At 36.6% G+C, this 16,050-nt stretch overlaps 1 protein-coding gene across 5 annotated transcripts in view; it reads right to left on the bottom strand.

Annotated features, from left to right (window-relative positions):
- Positions 1-16,050, bottom strand: part of ATG10 (autophagy related 10) — a 437,178-nt gene that overhangs the window by 130,303 nt on the left and 290,825 nt on the right. The window lies entirely within an intron of this gene.

A 16,050-nucleotide genomic window follows, 5' to 3' on the forward strand; every position in this document is an offset into this window, starting at 1 on the left:
AATCCATGTGTAGCCAAGACCTCTCTTCATTACCCCAGTTAAAGGTGATCTTGGTTTCTGAGTCCTGGTGCATTTTTCACCTTTCTTATGGCCCTTAACAGATTGTAATTGTTATAGTGAATTATAGGCCAGTCTTGTCTCTTTCGCTAGACTGTAAACTTCTTGAGGGTACCATCTGTCTCTGATTTCCCTATGTTCCAGAAACATCCTCATATCTTGTGCATAAATATCTTCAAATGGATGGACAGATGAAAGTTCAACATCATTTTTAGAGCACAATTCTTAATAAGAATAAGGACTAAACAGCCATGATTTAAAAAAACTATTGATGAAATGTTTTGCATTTATATTAAAAGCCCTTCATACTAATGTAAATTCATAGCATTAAGCAGATGCAGATATACTTGATAGTTGATTTCTTAGTACCTAAACACACTTCCAATGTGGGAGAGAAATTCCAAAATAAATGGGAGACAGAGCCCTTTGTCCCACCATTAAAGCCAAAGCAGATATTCTCTGAGCTTGTCACTCTAATGCCACAGTTAACTCTATGAGTGACCCATCTAGTAAGTTATTTTCTATCAGGATCAGGCTCATGTATTTGCAACCAAGTATTCCTAACTAAAAGAACACTAATAGATTATTGAAAAGCTTTTCTTATTAATTATCCATTTTCAAAATTATCAATCCAAATGTTCAATTGTTATATATTAGCCTAGCAATTCAGAGAAGAAAAGAAATGCAAGACTTTTAAAAATTACGTGAGAAGAGTGTTTGGCGTGTTTTGAGAAGTGTGCAACGTTTAGTCTTTTGTGGGCAATGAGGCTAAACAGAACCAAGCGCCAAGCCTGCTAGAAACTTGGACTATTAGACTTGAATGTAAGCAAGGGAGGTATTTAAAATAAAATCCAGAGACCTGGGCCAAGATGGCGGCTTAGTAAGGTACGTGCATCTTAGTTCCTCCTCCTCCAAAGCAACTACTAGGTGAACTGAAACAGTGCAGAACAGTTCCCGGGGCTATGGCAGGGAATGGACACACAGCGTATCCCAGTCTGGACTGGCTAGTCTGACTGTGAGACTCGGCTGCGGTCAGATCCCTGAGCGGCGCGCGATTTCCCGAGCAGCGGCAGCTGCGGCGGCCGGAGCTACTCCCTCCCTCCTTCCCAGCCGGCTGAGAGTCTCGGAGAGGCAAGTTTCCCAAACCGAGGCGGCCGGCGCCCCTCTTTTGTGGGCGGCTGCGAGTCTCGGCTTCGAATCCGCGGCTACGAGTCTCGGAGCAGAGGGCTATCCAAGCCGCGGTGGCCCCCCCCCCCCCGCGGGCGGCTTCCTGGTCCAGTGGAGAATTCCCCAGGCCGCGGCAACCGGTGACCGATGCCCCTCCCCTGCGGGCGACTTCCTGGTCCGGTGGCGAATTCCCCAGGCCCGCTGCGGCCGGCGACCACCCACAGGGTCCCCTCAAGCCGCGGCGGCTGACGCCCCCACCATGCGTGGCCCGTGAACCAACGGAGAGAATTGGATCGGAAATCCCCAGGCCACGGAGATCGGTGACCGGGGGGGATCCATTCCAAACACGTGAGACAAACGTGTGCCACGAGCACCACCTACTGGGCAGGATAAGAAAAACAGAATCCAGAGATTTCACAGAAAAATCTTACAACCTTGTTGGGTCTGACACCCAGGGAAATCTGACTAAATGCCCAGACGCCAGCAGCAGAAAATAAGGGTCCACGCTCAGAAGATTGAGAATATGGCCCAATCAAAGGAACAAACCAATAGTTCAAATGAAATACAAGAGCTGAGACAACTAATGCTGAATATACGAACAGAAATGGAAAACCTCTTCAAAAATGAAACTGATAAATTGAGGGAGGACATGAAGAGGACATGGGCTGACCATAAAGAAATAGAAAAACTGAAAAAACAAATCGCAGAACTTATGGAAATGAAGGATAAAGTAGAAAAGATGGAAAAAACAATGGATACCTACAATGATAGATTTAAAGAGACAGAAGATAGAATTAGTGATTTGGAGGATGGAACATCTGAATTCCAAAAACAAACAGAAACTATCGGGAAAAGAATGGAAAAATTTGAACAGGGTATCAGGGAACTCAAGGACAATATGAACCGCACAAATATACGTGTTGTGGGTATCCCAGAAGGTGAAGAGAAGGGGAAAGGAGGAGAAAAACTAATGGAAGAAATTATCACTGAAAATTTCCCAACTCTTATGAAAGACCTAAAATTACAGATCCAAGAAGTACAGCACACCCCAAAGAGATTAGACCCAAATAGGCGTTCTCCAAGACACTTACTAGTTAGAATGTCAGAGGTCAAAGAGAAAGAGAGGATCTTGAAAGCAGCAAGAGGAAAACAATCCATCACATACAAGGGAAACCCAATAAGACTATGTGTAGATTTCTCAGCAGAAACCATGGAAGCTAGAAGATAGTGGGATGATATATTTAAATTACTAAAAGAGAAAAACTGCCAACCAAGACTCCTATATCCAGCAAAATTGTCCTTCAAAAATGAGGGAGAAATTAAAACATTCTCAGACAAAAAGTCACTGAGAGAATTTGTGACCAAGAGACCAGCTCTGCAAGAAATACTAAAGGAAGCACTAGAGTCACATATGAAAAGACAGAAGAGAGAGGTATGGAGAAGAGTGTAGAAAGAAGGAAAGTCAGATATGATATATATAATACAAAAGGCAAAATGGTAGAGGAAAATATTATCCAAACAGTAATAACACTAAATGCTAATGGACTGAATTCCCCAATCAAAAGACATAGATTGGCAGAATGGATTAAAAAACAGGATCCTTCCATATGCTGTCTACAGGAAACACATCTTAGACCCAAAGATAAAAATAGGTTGAAAGTGAAAGGTTGGGAAAAGATATTTCATGCAAATAACAACCAGAAAATAGCAGGAGTGGCTATACTAATATCCAACAAATTAGACTTCAAATGTAAAACAGTTAAAAGAGACAAAGAAGGACACTATATACTAATAAAAGGAACAATTAAACAAGAAGACATAACAATCATAAATATTTACGCACTGAACCAGAATGCCCCAAAATACGTGAGGAATACACTGCAAACACTGAAAGGGGAAATAGACTCATATACCATAATAGTTGGAGACTTCAATTCACCACTCTCATCAATGGACGGAACATCTAGACAGAGGATCAATAAAGAAATAGAGAATCTGAATATTACTATAAATGAGCTAGACTTAACAGACATTTATAGGACATTACATCCCACAACAGCAGGATACACCTTTTTCTCAAGTGCTCATGGATCATTCTCAAAGATAGACCATATGCTGGGTCACAAAGCAAGTCTTAACAAATTTAGAAAGATTGAAATCATACACAACACTTTCTCGGATCATAAAGGAATGAAGTTGGAAATCAATAATAGACAGAGTGCCAGAAAATTCACAAATACGTGGAGGCTCAACAACACACTCCTAAACAACGAGTGGGTCAAAGAAGAAATTGCTAGAGAAATTAGCAAATACCTCGAGGCGAATGAAAATGAAAACACAACATATCAAAACTTATGGGACACAGCAAAGGCAGTGCTAAGAGGGAAATTTATTGCTCTAAATGCCTATATCAGAAAAGAAGAAAAGGCAAAAATGCAGGAATTAACTGTCCACTTGGAAGAACTGGAGAAAGAACACCAAACTAATCCCAAAGCAAGCAAAAGGAAAGAAATAATAAAGATTAGAGCAGAAATAAATGAAATTGAAAACATGAAAACAATAGAGAAAATCAATAAGGCCAGAAGTTGGTTCTATGAGAAAATCAATAAGATTGATGGGCCCTTAGCAAGACTGACAAGAAGAAGAAGAGAGAGGATGCAAATAAATAAGATCAGAAATGGAAGAGGAGACATAACTACTGACCTCACAGAAATAAAGGAGGTAATAACAGGATACTATGAACAACTTTATGCTAATAAATACAACAATTTAGAGGAAATGGATGGGTTCCTGGAAAGACATGAACAACCAACTTTGACTCAAGAAGACATAGATGACCTCAACAAACCAATCACAAGTAAAGAAACTGAATCAGTCATTCAAAAGCTTCCTAAAAAGAAAAGTCCAGGACCAGATGGCTTCACATCTGAATTCTATCAAACATTCCAGAAAGAATTAGTACCAACTCTCCTCAAACTCTTCAAAAAAATCGAATTGGAGGGAAAACTACCTAACTCATTCTACGAAGCCAACATCACCCTCATACCAAAGCCAGACAAAGATATTACAAAAAAAGATTGGCCTGTAGGCCAATCTCTCTAATGAATATAGATGCAAAAATCCTCAATAAAATTCTAGCAAATCGTATCCAACAACACATTAAAAGAATTATGCATCATGACCAAGTAGGATTCATCCCAGGTATGCAAGGATGGTTCAACATAAGAAAATCAATTAATGTAATACACCATATCAACAAATCAAAGCAGAAAAATCACATGATCATCTCAATTGATGCAGAGAAGGCATTTGACAAGATTCAACATCCTTTCCTGTTGAAAACACTTCAAAGGATAGGAATACAAGGGAACTTCCTTAAAATGATAGAGGGAATATATGAAAAACCCACAGCTAATATCATCCTCAATGGGGAAAAATTGAAAACTTTCCCCCTAAGATCAGGAACAAGACAAGGATGTCCACTATCACCACTATTATTCAACATTGTGTTGGAGGTTCTAGCCAGAGCAATTAGACAAGAAAAAGAAATACAAGGCATCAAAATTGGAAAGGAAGAAGTAAAACTATCACTGTTTGCAGACGATATGATACTATATGTCGAAAACCCGGAAAAATCCACAACAAAACTACTAGAGCTAATAAATGAGTACAGCAAAGTAGCAGGTTACAAGATCAACATTCAAAAATCTGTAGCATTTCTATACACTAGCAATGAACAAGCAGAGGGGGAAATCAAGAAACGAATCCCATTTACAATTGCAACTAACAGAATAAAATACCTAGGAATAAATTTAACTAAAGAGACAAAAAACCTATATAAAGAAAACTACAAAAAACTGCTAAAAGAAATCACAGAAGACCTAAATAGATGAAAGGGCATACCGTGTTCATGGATTGGAAGACTAAATATAGTTAAGATGTCAATCCTACCTAAATTGATTTACAGATTCAATACAATACCAATCAAAATCCCAACAACTTATTTTTCAGAAATAGAAAAACCAATAAGCAAATTTATCTGGAAGGGCAGGGTGCCCCGAATTGCTAAAAACATCTTGAGGAAAAAAAACAAAGCTGGAGGTCTTGCACTGCCTGACTTTAAGGCATATTATGAAGCCACAGTGGTCAAAACAGCATGGTATTGGCATAAAGACAGATATATCGACCAATGGAATCGAATAGAGTGCTCAGACATAGACCCTCTCATCTATGGACATTTGATCTTTGATAAGGCAGTCAAGCCAACTCACCTGGGACAGAACAGTCTCTTCAATAAATGGTGCCTAGAGAACTGGATATCCATATGCAAAAGAATGAAAGAAGACCCATATCTCACACCCTATACAAAAGTTAACTCAAAATGGATCAAAGATCTAAACATTAGGTCTAAGACCATAAAACAGTTAGAGGAAAATGTAGGGAGATATCTTATGAATCTTACAATTGGAGGCAGTTTTATGGACCTTAAACCTAAAGCAAGAGCACTGAAGAAGGAAATAAATAAATGGGAACTCCTCAAAATTAAACACTTTTGTGCATCAAAGAACTTCATCAAGAAAGTAGAAAGACAGCCTACACAATGGGAGACAATATTTGGAAACGACATATCAGATAAAGGTCTAGTATCCAGAATTTATAATGAGATTGTTCAACTCAACAACAAAAAGACAGCCAACCCAATTACAAAATGGGAAAAAGACTTGAATAGACACCTCTCAGAGGAGGAAATACAAATGGCCAAAAGGCACATGAAGAGATGCTCAATGTCCCTGGCCATTAGAGAAATGCAAATCAAAACCACAATGAGATATCATTTCACACCCACCAGAATGGCCATTATCAACAAAACAGAAAATGACAAGTGCTGGAGAGGATGCGGTGAAAGAGGCACACTTATCCACTGTTGGTGAGAATGTCAAATGGTGCAACCACTGTGGAAGGCAGTTTGGCGGTTCCTCAAAAAGCTGAATATAGAATTGCCATACGACCCAGCAATACCATAGCTGGGAATCTACTCAAAGGAATTAAGGGCAAAAACTCAAACGGACATTTGCACACCAATGTTTATAGCAGCGTTATTTACAATTGCAAAGAGATGGAAACAGCCAAAATGTCCATCAACAGACGAGTGGCTAATCAAACTGTGGTATATACATACAATGGAATATTATGCAGCTTTAAGGCAGGATAAACTTATGAAGCATGTAATAACATGGATGGACCTAGAGAACATTATGCTGAGTGAGTCTAGCCAAAAACTAAAAGACAAATACTGTATGGTCCCAATGATGTGAATCGACACTCGAGAATAAACTTGGAATATGTCATTGGTAACAGAGTTCAGCAGGAGTTAGAAACAGGGTAAGATCATGGGTAATTGGAGCTGATGGGATACAGACTGTGCAATAGGACTAGATACAAAAACTCAAAAATGGACAGCACAATAATACCTAATTGTAAAGTAATCATGTTAAAACACTGAATGAAGCTGCATCTGAGCTATAGGTTTTTGTTTTGTTTTGTTTTGTTTTGTTTTGTTTTTACTATTATTACTTTTATTTTTTTTCTCTATATTAACATTCTATATCTTTTTCAGTTATGTTGCTAGTTCTTCTAAACCGATGCAAATGTACTAAGAAATGATGATCATGCATCTATGTGAGGATGTTAAGAATTACTGATTGCATATGTAGAATGGTATGATTTCTAAATGTTGGGTTAATTTCTTTTTTTCCGTTAATTAAAAAAAAATTTAAAAAAAATAAAGAGAAGGGGTAATTGGAGCTGAAGGGATACAGACTGTACAACGGGACTGGATATAAAAATTCAGAAATGGACAGCACAATACTATCCAATTGTAATGCAATTATGTTGAAACACTGAATGAAGCTGCATGTGAGGTATAGGTTTTTTGTTTTTTTTTTTCTTTCTATTATTGTTTTAATTCTTATTCTGTTGTCTTTTTATTTCTTTTTCTAAATCGATGCAATTGTATTAAGAAATGATGAATATGCAACTATGTGATGTTATTAAGAATTACTGATTGTACATGTAGAATGGAATGATTTCTAATTGTTTTGTTAATTCTTTTTTTAATTAATAAAAAAAAATGGGGTGGGCCGCGGTGGCTCAGCGGGCAAAGCGCTTGCCTGCTATGCCGGAGGACCTCGGTTCGATCCCCGGCCCCAGCCCATGTAACAAAAAACGGAGAAACAGAATACAATAAAACAAGAAAATGTTTAAAAATGTTTCCCTTTCTTCCTTCCTTCCTTCCTTCTATCCTTCCTTCCTTCTCTCTGTCTTTCCTTTAAAAAAAAAAAAAAAAAAAAAAAAATGGACAGCACAATAATACCTAATTGTAAAGTAATCATGTTAAAACACTGAATGAAGCTGCATCCAAGCTATAGGTTTTTGTTTTGTTTTGTTTTGTTCTGTTTTGTTCTTACTCTTATTACTTTTATTTTTTTTCTCTATATTAACATTCTATATCTTTTTCGGTTGTATTGCTAGTTCTTCTAAACCGATGCAAATGTACTAAGAAACGATGATCATGCTTCTATGTGACGATGTTAAGAATTACTGATTGCATATGTAGAATGGTATGATTTCTAAAAAAAAGGAAGAAAGAAAAAAAAATGGACAGCACAATACTACCTAATTGTAATGTAATTATGTTAAAACACTGAATGAAGCTGCATCTGAGCTATAGTTTTTTTTTTCTTATATATTTTTGTATTTTTTATTTTTATTTTTTCTCTATATTATCATTTTATTCCTTTTTCTGTTGTCTTGCTATTTCTTTTTCTAAATCGATGCATATGTACTAAGAAATGATGATCATACATCTATGTAATGATATTAAGAATTACTGATTGCATATGTAGAATGGAATGATTCCTAAATGTTGTGTTAGCTATTTTTTTTTAATTAATAAAAAAAAAAATTACGCGAGAAAGTTTATGCATGTTGCAATTTGAGAAATGTGCCAAGCAACACATACTCAGTAACTCTGAGTTATCTTAAACTGTCCACTCACTGTGTTAAGAAACTTATAATAATGCAAGTGATGCTACAGCATCTCATTAAAATTAAGTAAAGTTAGCACTTAAGTAGAAGAAGTAGATCTAAGAACTTCTTCAGGAATCTCTGAATCAGGGAATGTCCCAAGAGAAGGAACACTGGGTTCACAAGATATCCTGGACATCAACCTGGGATACCACTGTTTATCAAGTCTCTGAGGAGCTGGACTATATCACCAGATGAATATCCTCAACCTTAGGCCTGCTGGTTCCAAAGCAGAAGTCACTGTACTGTCAATTCTATCCAAAGTATTCTGAGATATTGATCTCAACCTCTTGGTCTGATACCCAGGACATAGCATTTTGGACTCCTGGCTTCCTTTAACCCTCAATAGCTACAGAACATGGGTTTATTACTCCTATACTAGCACCTTGCCCATCCTGTTCCACCTTCCAACAAGGTCTCCTTCCAGTGGAAAGTGCCATCTTAGTCTTCTCACACTGCCCCTTATGGAAGCACTTTAAGAACTCTACTTGGACTGTTTGGTGTGTGAAGCTATCTCAGTAAAATCATTGAAAAAAAGGCAAAAAAAAAATAGACTCTACTTTGATGATTTTAAAGGTGGAGAAAAGCAATAAACTAGTTTCAAGGTGGGCAGTGATTTTTCCTATATATTGTTAAAAGAAGTTCTTATGCTGTGCACACAATAGGCACTCAATAATACTTCACGTAAAGTAGTTTTATTTATGGTATATATTTACATACCATATGTAGTGGTTTGCTAAAGCTAACAGAATGCAATATACCAGAAATGGAGCTGCTTTTAAAAAGGGAAAGTATTATATTACAAGTTTATAGTATTAAGGCCATAGAAATGTCCAAACTAAGGCATCCAGAGAAAGATACCTTAACTCCAAAGAAAGGCCAATGTCTGTTACATGGGAAGGCATGTAGCTGGCATCTCTGGTCCTTGTTCCAAGTTCCATTGCTTTCAGCTACTGATGTGAGTGGCTTCCTCTCTAAGCATCTGTGGGCCTTCACTTACCTCCTCTGGGACAAAACTTTGGGTTCTGGCTTGCTTAGCATCTCATGGGAAGACACATGACAACATCTGCTGGGTTCTGCCCATGTCTAGGCATCTGCTCTCTCTATCGGCACTCCAAGCATCTCTAAATATCTACGTCTCTATCAGCTCTGAAGCAACTGTTCTCCAAGCATCTGCACCTGAGGTTTCTCCAAAATCTTTTCCCTTTTAAAGGACTCTAGTAACTGATCAAGACCCACCTTGAATGGGTGGAGTCACTTCCCCATCTGATCAAGGCCACACCTACAACTGGGTGTATTACATCTCCATGTAAGTAATCTAACCAAAAGGTCACACCCACAACTGGGTGTGTCACATCTCCATGGAAACAATTCAAAGTTTCCCACCCTAAATAATAGGTCTGGCCCTACAAGATTAGATCAGGATTAAAACATGGCTTTTCTGGGGTACATAACAGTTTCAAACCAGTACACCATACAATCCATTCAGAGTGTACAATCAATGGTTCTTCATATAATCACAGGGTTGTGCATTCATTACCACAGTTTTAGAACATTTTCATTACTCCAAATAGAAAAGACCTATTCCTATTAACAGTCACCTCTCAATTGTTCTATCTTTCCCCAGCCCTACATAACCACTCATCTAATTCTGTCTCCATAGATGTATTTATATTTACATTTTATATAAATGGAATCATACAATATGTAGTACTTTATGTCTGGTTTCTTTCTCATAGCATAATGTTTTTGTTTTTTAAAAATTATTGCTATTGGGCGGGCAATGATAGCTCAGCGGCAGAGTTCTTGCCCGCCATGCCTGAGACCTGGATTTGGTTCCCAGTGCCTGCCCATGTCAAAAAAAAGAATAACTAAAAATTAATGCTATCAGGGGTGCAAGGGTAGTTCAGTGGTAGAATTCTTGCCTGCCATGTGGGAGACTTGGGTTTGATTCTGGGCCTATGCACTTCCCAAGGAAAAAAAAATCAACAAGTGGTGCTGTAATAATGGGATAGTCACATGGAAAAAGAATGAAATGTGACTCTCACCACACAGCATACAAAAACAATTATTGATACCATCTTTTTAAATTAAAGAAGTTGCAAGTTTACAAAATAAGGCATAAAAAATACAACATTCCCATATACCCCCTTATTGTTGACACTTCGCATTAGTGTGGTACCTCTGTTAAAAGTGATGAAAGAATATTGAAATATTGCTGTTAACTATAGCCCTAATTTACATTAGGTATGTTTTTTTCCTATAAATCCCCTTATTAACACCTTGTAAAAGTGTTGTACGTTTGTCATGATTCATGAAAGAACAGTCCTATATTTATACTGTTAACCACAGTCCATCATCCATAACAGGGTTCACTGTGTTATACAGTTCTATGTTTTATCTTCTAACTTTCCTTCTTGTAACATAACCCAAAACTTCCCCTTTCAATCATAGTAACATACATAGTTCAGTATTGTTTATTATAGCTACAATAACGTGCTGCCTTCAGCACTATCTATTTCCAAACATTTACAATCAACCTAAGCAGAAAGTCTGCACAAATTATCAGCTCCCCCTTCTCTACCCCCATTTTATCTCCTGGTAACCTATATTCCAGCTTCCAACCACACAAGTTTACTTATTATAACTAGATTATATCAGTGTGGTCATGTTATATTTGTTTTTTTGTGTGTCTGGTTTATTTCACTCAACATAATGTCCTCAAGGTTCATCCATGTTGTCAAATGCATCAGGACTTCATTCCCTCTTACATACCTGAATAATATTCCATCATATTTATATAACACATTTTGTTTATCCATTCATTGGCTGATAGACACTTGAGTTGCTTCCCTCTTCTGGCAATTATGAACAATACCAGCAAGAACATCGGTGTGCAAATGTCTGTTTGAGTTCCTGCTTTGAGTTTTCAAGCTATAAACCTAACAGTGGGATTGACAGATCATATGGCAATTCTATACTTAGCTTCCTGAGGAACCACCAAAATATCTTCCACATTGGTTGCACCATTTTACATTCTCAGAAGCAATCAATGAGTGTTCCTATTTCTCCACATCCCCTTTAACACTTGTAGTTTCCTATTTTTGAATAGTGGCCATTCTACTCAGTGTGAAATGATATCACATCGTAGTTTTGATTTGCATTTCCCTAACAGCGAGTGATGTTGAAAATCTTTTCATGTGCTTTATGGCCATTTGTATTTCCTCTTTGGTAAAAAGTCTATTCAAGTCTTTTGCCAATTTTTAGTTGTTATTTGCTTTTTTTATTGAGTTATAGGATTTTATTATATATTTGGGATATTAAACCCTTATTGGCTATATAGTTTCCAAATATTTTCCTGTTTTTTGAATAGTGGCCATTCTACTCAATGTGAAATGATATCACATTGTGGTTCTGATTTGTATTTCCCTAACAGCTAGTGATGTTGAACATCTTTTCAACATCTTTTTAACATCTTAATGATATTTAGTCTTCCAATTCATGAACATGGAATGTCCTTACATTTATTTAGGTCTTTTATTTTAGCAATGTTTTGTAGTTTTCCATGTATAAGGTCTTTATTTGGTAAGGTCTATTTCTAAATATTTAATCCAATTAGTTGTTATTGCAAATGGAATTCATTTCCTATTTATCTCCTCAGATTGCTCATTACTAGTATATAGAAACACTACTAATTTTTTTTTTATTACATGGGCAGGCACCAGGAATCGAACCCGGGTCCTCTGGCATGGCAGGCATTCTTGCCTGCTGAGCCACTGTGGCCCGCCCAACACTACTAATTTTTGTTTGTTAATCTTGTATCCTGCCACTTTGCTGGACTCATTTATTAGGCCTAATGTAGATTTATTGTGGATTTTTGGGGGGACTTTCTAGATATGGGATTATATCATCTGCAAATAGTGAAAGTTTTACTTCTTCCTTTCTGATTTGGATGCCTTTTATTTATTTTTCTTGTCTAATTGCTATAGTAGAACTTTTAGTACAGTGAGTGTTGACTAACAGTGGTGACACTAAGCATCCTTGTCTTGTTCTCAATCTTAAAGGGAAAGCTTTTAGTCTCTCACCATTGAGTAGAATGTTAGCTACGCATTTTTCATATATGCCTTTATCATGTTCCTATCTTTTAAATTGTTTTTATCAAGAAAGGATGCTGGATTGTTAAATGCCTCTTCGGTATCAATTAAGATGATCATATGATTGCTGCTTTTTAATTTGTTAATGTGGTACATTACATTAATTGATTTTCTTGTGTTGAATCACTCCTGCATACCTGGAATAAAATCCACTTAGGCTCAAATTGATGTAGGGTGTTCATGTGTTTACAGGAAATTACTAATTTCATCTACATCATCTAATATGTTGGTATACAGTTGTTCATAGTATGCTCTTATAATTGTGGGGTCAGTAATAATGATCTCCCTCCCTCTCATTTCTGATTTTATTTATTTGCTTCTTTTTTTTTTTAGTCTAGCTAATGGTTTGTCAATTTTACTGATCTCAAAGAACAAACTTTTGGTTTTATTGATTCTCTCTATTGTTCTTTTCTTCTCAACTTCATTTATTTCTGCTCTAATCTTTGTTATTTCTTTCCTTTTGCTTGCTTTGGGATTAGTTTGCTGTTCTTTCTCCAGTTTCTCCTGGTGTTCAATTAGCTCTTTGATTTTAGCTCTTTCTTCCTTTTTAAAGTTAAGGCTTTTCAATGGAAGTTTTTCCTTTTAATTTAAGGCTTTAGGGCTATAAATTTCCCTCCCAGTACTGCCTTTGCTGCATCCCATAAGTTTTGATATGTGTGTTCATTTTCATTTGTTTTGAGATATTTGCTGATTTCTCTTGCAATATCTTCTTTTTTCCACTGGTTGTCTAAGTGTGCTGTTTAACCTCCATATATTTGTGAATTTTCCTGTTCTCCAGCTGTTACTTATTTCCAGCTTCATTCCATCATGATGAGAGAAAATGTTTGGTATGACTTCCATGTTTTTATATTTATCGAGACCCCTGATGTACCCCATCATGTGTTGTATTCTAGAGAATGATATAAAAAGCACTTGAGGAAAATGTCCTGCTTTTGGGGGGTACAAAGATCTATATATGTCTCTTAGGTCCAGTTCATTTATCATATTATTTCTATTCTCTGTTTTCTTATTGATCCTCTGCTTAGATATACAAACTATTGATGACAGTGGTGTGTTGAAGTCTTCCACTATTATTGTAGAGCTGTCTGTTCCTCCCATCAGTTTTGCCAGTATTTGCCTCATGTATTTTGGGACACTAAGGTTAGGTACATAGGTATTTATGTCTCTTATTTATTCTTGGTTAATTGTTCCTTTTATTAATATATAATGTTCTTTGTCTCTTAAAACATTTCTGCATTTAAAGTCTATTTTATCCAAAATTAGTATAGCTACTCAATTTTTTAATTTTTATTTTTTGTTATTGTTTTTGTGGAATATTTTCAACCTATTTGTATTTTTGAGTCCAAAATGAGTATCTTGTAAAGAGAATATAGATGGATCATATTTTTTTGTACATTCTGCCAATCTGTGTTTTCTGATTAGTGAGCTTAATCCATTAATACTCAGTGTTATTACTGGAACGGCAGTACTTACTTCAACCATTTTATTCTTTGGCTTGTATTCATCATATCTTATATTTCTATCTCCTTCTATCCTTTTAATTACCCTTACTGATAATCCTCCAAGTCTTTCTCTCCTATCTTTTCTTTTCAGCCTGCAGAACTCCCTATAGTATTTCTTGTAAGGTAGGTGTCTTGTCAATGAAGTCTCTCAGTTTCTGTTTACCTGTGAATATTTTAAACCCTCCCTCTTTATCAGCTTTACCTCATAAAGAACTCCTAGCTGGTAATTTTGCTCTTTTGGTATCTTAAATATAACATACACTGCCTTCCCACCTCCATGGTTTCTGATAATAAATTGGCACTTAGTCTTATTTGGCTCCCCTTGTATGTGGTAAATCACTTTTCTCTTGCTCCTTTCATAATTCTCTTTTTACTTTTGGCATTTGACAGTTTGATTAGTATGTGTCTTGGAGTAGGTCTATTTGGACTTATTCTGTTTAGTGTACACTGAACTTCTTGGATATATATGTCTGTTATAAGAGTTGAGAAATGTTTGGCCATTATTTCCTCAAATATTCTTTTTGGCCTTTTTCCCTTCCCTTCTCCTTCTGGGACACCCATGATGCATATGTCAGTGCACTTCATGTTGTTAATCATTGCTGAGTGCCTGGTCAAATTTTTCCGTTCTTTTCTCTACCTGTTCTTTTGTCTGTTTGAATTCAAATGCATTAATCCTTTCTTCTGCCTGTTCAAATTTGTTGTTGTGTGCCTCTGGTGTATTTTTAAATTCATCTGTTGTGTCTTTCCTTCCCATAAGCTCTGTTATTTTTCTTTGTATGTTTTCAAAGTCTTCTTTATGCCTACCCAGTGTCTCATTAATACTCTTTATCTCTGTAACCATCATGTTGAATTGATGTAGATTTGTTTGAACATCTTTGAATTGTTGTTTCAAATTCTGTGTCACCTCTGACTTTTTAACTTATTCCTTTGACTGCCTCATATCTTTCTGAGTCTTGGAATGGTTTATGACTTTTTACTGATAGTTGGGTATCTGATTATCTTGATGGGTTTATTCTGGAGGTTGGTTTCTCTCTCTTGTCTAGGATTTTATTGTTGGTTGGGTTTCCGTTAAGGTTCTACTTAGACAGTTGGCTTGTTAGTATTTCTAAACAAAAATAGGGCCAGATAACTGTACAGAAGGCTCAGACCAGATCTAAATGGCCCTAGGGGATAGGAAAGACTCTAAAAGCCTTTTTCTGTTTCCTCACATGTCACGAGACTACACTCTGATGGCACTCTGCAACAACCTCTTCCCCTCAGCTCTCCAAAGAGGCTGTTATGGCCCTTTGCCAGTTCTGCTTCAGCCACAGTTGAAACAAGGGTTCCTGGCAGCATCTGATCTGGATGAGTTGGAACAGTGGGTCCCCACATTCTAAATTTGCCAGCCAAAATGGGCTCAATACTGGGCTGTGTCCCACTTTGTACTTGAGGCAGAAGACTCCAGCGGCCATCCTAGTCCATAGCAGCCCCCCAGACAAGGATCATATTGCCTGTTGCTGCTTCCCTCACAGGGCTTCATTTGCCCAGAGTAAATAAATAGATGCCTCTTCCATACAGATCACAGTACAAACATTCATCTCTCAAGGGAAGTATAGACTTTTGTAGGTAAGAAAATAAATTTACTTTTATGTCCTCTTCCACATCTCCAGACCCATTTAAAATCTGTTTACATGTGCATATGTATGATATGTGTTGTACTAATACAGGTTAGGAACAATCTTTTTCCTAATTAGCTGTCCCTGCAGTTTTGTTTCTCATTTTTTAACAACTTTCCTTTAATATACTTTTTTTAATATTAGCACATGATTTTTTAATTGTGTATAATGAAATTGTGTCAACATTTGAAAGATCTTCATAACTCAGGAATCAATATTTTCCAAATGATCAATAGATGTTGTTACAAAATCAGGCAAGGGTAAAGAGACAAGCAAATGGCAAAATAGGCCAATGGATTTTTTTTTCTTTCTTTTTTTGTGAAAAATAACATATATACAAAAAAGCTATAAATTTCAAAGCACATTATCACAATTAGTTGTAGAACATATTTCAGACTGACATGGGTTACAATTTCACAATTGTAGGTT

This window comes from Tamandua tetradactyla, chromosome 21 (assembly GCF_023851605.1).
Source record: "Tamandua tetradactyla isolate mTamTet1 chromosome 21, mTamTet1.pri, whole genome shotgun sequence".
Lineage (NCBI taxonomy): Eukaryota > Metazoa > Chordata > Mammalia > Pilosa > Myrmecophagidae > Tamandua > Tamandua tetradactyla.